The sequence below is a fragment of the Schistocerca gregaria genome, chromosome 2 (genome assembly GCF_023897955.1).
Source record: "Schistocerca gregaria isolate iqSchGreg1 chromosome 2, iqSchGreg1.2, whole genome shotgun sequence".
NCBI lineage: Eukaryota > Metazoa > Arthropoda > Insecta > Orthoptera > Acrididae > Schistocerca > Schistocerca gregaria.
In genome coordinates this window covers 1029980190-1029986189 of record NC_064921.1, presented here as the reverse complement: position 1 = coordinate 1029986189, position 6000 = coordinate 1029980190, and positions in this window count along the sequence as shown.

Genomic DNA, 6000 nt, shown 5'->3' with positions numbered 1-6000 from the left:
ATTCACGATTGCCACAGTGAAGGAGAATTTTATCATGCCTTCCTCTCAGCATATTGGTCTCAAGCTACACAAGACCGAGTAAAACATGGCATCATAATGATGAAACATTTCGAACAATCTGAATTTTCCAGTCTTGTAAAAAATTTTGAAAACATGTTGCACAAGAATCAGTACCTGTCAAACCCATACAGCCCCACAGAACTCATCCGCATTTGCTTAATCAAATTACCGGAACATTTACGGCATATTATTTTGGCAGGACGTTGCAAAGACGACATTGAAGCTTTTCAGGGGCTCTTACAAGAATTAGAAATTGACACTGACAATCGCGGAACGCGAAAACAGGAACACAATAATTACAGGTCACATCCGTCGCAATTCCGCGATGAAAGAAATAATAACTGGACACGACAAGGCTATTCTCACAATACAAATCGTGACTAAAACAGACACCACCCGTACGACAACCGTTGCCAGAGTAGTAATAATTACAGGGAAAGATCACCTCTCCGCGGTAGTGACTATCACAGAGACAATCAGAGAAACAAACAATATGGGAACCAAAATAATTACTATCAAGGGAGACGGAATAACTTCAGACGCAACGGTCCAGTGCGCAGTTACGATTCAGGGAGAAATTCTCCACCGCGTGACCGACAAGAAATTAATTACAGAAATTACCGACATGACGACAGACGATATGATCATAACGACAGACCTGAATTCCATCAGAACTGGTGAGCTTCAAACAGGGCAGGGCCTTCTCGTCAAGGTGAATTTGTAGATGTTGGGTCTCCTAATCCCAATAACGGCGCGCGCCAACAAAGAGACAGACAGACTCGCACCGCAGGCAGCCACGTGCGCCGGCTGGCTCAGAGAAAAATAACATAGACGCTAACCTTGAGAAAAATCCCAGTATTCTTTTCCGACGTATATCACATGATAATTGCGTTGAAGTTGAAACTCTGCGTACTAGGAAGAGTAAAAGTTTACACCACATTTCACATTTAAAACCGTTTATTGAAGATAATCTGCTTTTTAACTTTGTCTTTGCCATAAAACTTTTCACTTCATGTTACTAGTATGCGTTGTCACACTTTGAAACTGTTATCATGCAACAGTGTGTTGAAGTTAACTATCCAGTCTAGAACCTACGGAACATACAGTGATTACCACTGCATTGTGATAGTGAACAGAGGACACAGTGTTACTGTGTGTGTACATTCTTGCTTGATAGTTGCACGGTTACTAACGACTATAAGGCTCACATATGTAGAACATTTACCAGTACTGCTAATGAAATTTTAATGCAACATTTTGGTTTACTTGAAAATACATTCTGGATTTAAAGTACTTTCTGTGAGATACCAGATGACACAGTGGTTAGTATAAGTGACAGCTACACGATTATATCACGACGTTACTAATGAGTGACAATTTACAATGCTGCTTTCGCCGTGTATCTGTTTTATATCTGCACAGTTTTTCTGAATTCTTCTGGAAAGGAAAACATGTTTTAGTAGTAACTTTGTGGTATAGCTACAATGAGACAGCCTTTTCTGTAGCACAACAATAGGTTACAGTACAGTACTTACTTCATCACGGCAATAAGCGTAGTAACTACAATATCTATACGCAAAGCATTTCACTTTTGTTTATCATGAGGTAAGTACATTGACTCCTGCTGCAGAACTTAGCTTTCGGAGGACGATAACTACGACACTTCCACAGAGATTATCTTACAACAAGACGCACAGTTTAGCGCTACAGTACACGTATTTGAGTGATTAATTTTGTACTTAAAACATTTATTTTTAAAGATTTTTGGATTACAATGATACAAAGGTTTTCCGTGATACATTTCATTCCATTGCTGTAGTCTGTAACACCGGAGGATATAATTACATTAATCCTCAGGGGGGTACACGCTTGCTTTGTGTACCATGAGTTTGGCAAGCACAAGGAGCCCTAGCTAATATGGTATTTGCTTATACAATTTTACACATCGGTACCATATTTCTCTAACACAGAATTACACAGATATCTGATTATTTAACTAAGAAACAAATTTTTTTTTCTACTTCGTTGACACATGTTTACGCAATTACACAGTTGGATTACTTCTCACTTACGAAATTGTATTCTCTCTGTACTTTGTGAACTGTTCATATTTTTCGGAACCATTGTGATACTATGAGAGCTTTGAATGATGTATTTGGTATGGGATCATGATTTTTAAAGTACATTTGAGGTAGATGACACTTTTGACACGAGCAGGGAATTTTTTTTAGGTTTTGAAATTATTGGAGGAAGCTACGACGATTTTGAGATTAGGCTGAGGTTTTGTGATGTTATGATGACGATGTGTATTACGGTGTTGCGGTATGTTTATGATCAATAAGCTGATGCTATATGAGTTATTTGAGTGTGCTATGCATCTGTTATGATGAAATATTGAAGAAGTGTCGACGAATAAGGTAAGGAATAATGAGTAGTGGTTAGGGACTCTGGTTTGTGAAAAAGGTTGTTGGAAACCAAGAATCGTACTTTAAGAGTTATGAAATGTATTTAAATGCGTGAATGTATTACAATGCCGACTAACATTTTTTGGACACTGTTATATCAATAGGATTTTGTTTCTACAGATGAATAACACAAATTCTTGACCTGTGAAATTTTTTATATGAGACTGCCATTGTAGCTGAAACTGGTGTCATAAATATTTCAGTAAGAAATGCGTTGTGGGCACCCAGCTGGGCGACAGACGCCTTGAAAAAAGCTATTAGAGGCTATTAGCTATCAGAGGCACAGGTGGAGAAAAAAAAGAGGGCATTATCCTCGCTATTGACATTCATTTGTGGAAAGCACCGCAAATACGACACGCTCATTACTTGGAAACATTCTTACATCTGCACACCTGATGACAAGTGTCTTTCTACGACAGTTGAGAGAATTCTACTAACTTATGAAATGTCGCATGACTATCGAATGATATTTTTATGATTTGTACATAGTTGCTTATATCATTTGATATCTGTGTTGCAGCATTGGTTTTATAAAATAAAATTAAATGCATTTGCTAATGTGGACACTTTCTGTCAACAGATCTATTAAATAATTATTTTATGATCCACATTCTTCGAAAAAGGAGCTCTTGGAATGGAAAGAGCAATAAGAAGCGACTAATAACAGTAACTGTATATATAATTTTCTTTTCAAGTACTTGGTAATTTGTTGTAGCATCAGTTTTTGTGGTGCACCACTTTAATTATATAGACATTAAGATGTGAATAAATATTTCCCTTATCTGCATTGTTGTCTTTACTGTAATATTTTTCTGCTTGAGCTTTGTCATGTTTAGGTATAAGTTATAACATTTATAGCTGCTTGCTTTGCTTACTTGCATTTTTTGGTCATTGCTGCTTGTATTAATTGTTTTGTGCTGCTGCATTGCCTCGTTCCTTAGTTAAGCATCTGAGCTCAGTAGGTTTAAGTTAGCTTAAGAGGGGGTAGACTATATAAGAAACCAACTATGATGAATTGGAAGAAAAGCATTGAGAAGCTATAAGAAAATGGTTTGGCCAAAAAAAGTAGTGTACAGTGGAGAAAAACTATTTTCGAAAGAGGATGTGAACAGAATACAGAAAGCATGCTTGGATAGGATTTTTTTGGCGGAAACAAATGTTGAAATAAGACGAAAGATCTATGGAATGAAGTTTTGGGTTGGACTGCAGTACCAAATGTTACACTGAAAACAAACCCTGTCCTTTCCCACTTTGTGTTTGTGTACCCTTGTGTATTTGTTTTCTTCCTGTCTCTGTGTACTGTTTCATAGAACTTTTTTTCATCTAATACTAAGCTACATTCACTATGATGAGGAATACTGTTATCCTCATATATAATTTGCATTAATAACATGTTATTTACTTCGTAAAGATGTTTACACATTATTTATTCTGTTTTGTTCTAATGCTCATGTGTGAAGTTGATGTTTCAAAAGTTATTCTGATCTTTTATGTATGTACTTATGTCATAATTTTTGTAACACTGATGTATTTGTTATTTCGATTCTTTTGGAAAGCCTGTATTACTGCAAATGTTATCTGTACTATTATGTTCTTTAATGATATATTTTGTACCTTTGTTACTGTATTCTCATGTTATAAAATTATAATTGACACCAGTTCATCAAATTAAGTAACTTGTAAATTACATTTAACTGCACACATTTCTGTTGGTCATAGTATATGGACAATATGTGAGAAGTAGGGACTGATAGTGTTTGCACGTGTGTTAATAATTCAGCAAGGGACTGGATAACAGCATTGCTGGTTCTAAGGACAATTAGAAAAAAAAAAAACTTTGTGAGTGCACAAGTGGTGGTTCAAGGACTTGCAGTATTGTCTGCAAGACTCTTAGATGGTGATTGTGCACCGGCATAGTCGCAACAGATGGCTGCTGGCCATCTCTAAATGGACTACAGTGGGCCTTCGTCTTTGATGGCCCACCAATACCATTATTTCTACAAGGACTGCAGTGCGTTTGCACCTCTGGTGGCCCACCAATACCACAATCTCTACCAGGACTACAAAGAGTCTGCTCTGTGATGACCTACCTACCAATATTCTTCAAAACTTCGACTGACTCTGCTGTGGGTTTGCACTGTTGTGGACCATTACCTGTCTGCATGTCAAGAGTCAGCACTGTCTTTCCGTTGGAAGGACAACACTACTTCTTCAAGACTGCTTAGAAATCCACTACTTCCAAGTGCAATTTTCTTTTATTGCTCAGTCTTTGAGAAAAACACTACTATTTTACTGTGATGAATGATGAGGACTGTCTATATGGACTGTGAGAAAATTTTAGCTTTTGACCAACATTGTATCAATAAGTGTGTGCATTTGATATCTTTGTTATTGTAATTATAAAAAAAAATTCCAATTTGTATTGGCCACTGCCCAAAACAATTTGTAAATTTTTTTGTGGGGAGCATGGGGGCTATGTAAGTAGGCTGTTTAGGTTTTTTTACTGGTAACGCCACGTAGCACTCTGAAAATCAATGGTTGTGCTGTGTGCAGTCTGTGGCTGGTTTGCATTGTTGTCTGCCATTGTAGTGTTGGGCAGCGGCAGTTGGCTGTTAGCGGCGCGTAGCGTTGCGCAGTTGGAGGTGAGCCGCCAGCGATGGTGGACGTGGGGAGAGAGATGGCGGAGTTTTGAAATTTGTAAGAATTGGTGTCATGAACTGATATATATATTATGACTATAAAGGTAAATACATTGTTTGTTCTCTATTAAAATCTTTCATTTGCTAACTGTGCCTATCAGTATTTAGTGACTTCCGTAGTTTGAATCTTTTAGTTAGCTGGCAGTAGTGGCGCTCGCTGTATTGCAGTAGTTCGAGTAACGAAGATTTTTGTGAGGTAAGTGATTTTTGAAACATATAGGTTAATGTTAGTCAGGGCCATTCTCTTGTAGGGATTATTGAAAGTCAGATTGCGTTGCGCTAAAAACTATTGTGTGTCAGTTTAAGCACAGTCGTGTATTATTTTTCTAAGGGGACGTTTCATAGTTCTTGGAAGAACGCAATGTCTACAGAATACTCATTGTGAAAATGTACATCTGAGTACAACATCTATTTACCGAGAATGCTGAAACTCACAGTGCGAGCTAACATCCCAAAGAAGTTCGGGGTCACATGCGTTTCCTCTTCATCGAAATGTCTTGGCTCAAACTCGTCTAGGGGTTGAAGTGCACGTGTCGCATTATACGCCCTAATTAGACACTTGTGACCCATTGTTTAAATTGTCTGGCTGATGGCAAGTTTGTGAAATTGTATGAAACATACAACGTTAACATAACAAAAAACAACACTAATTATAATATCGGGAGCTAAATTAACGATCCATAAATGCCTCAGGCCACACAGTTGCGATTTGATTAGAATGATGTTCATTCAGAAAGCAAACTAATAGCGTAAGTGGTCGCATTTAGAATTACTAC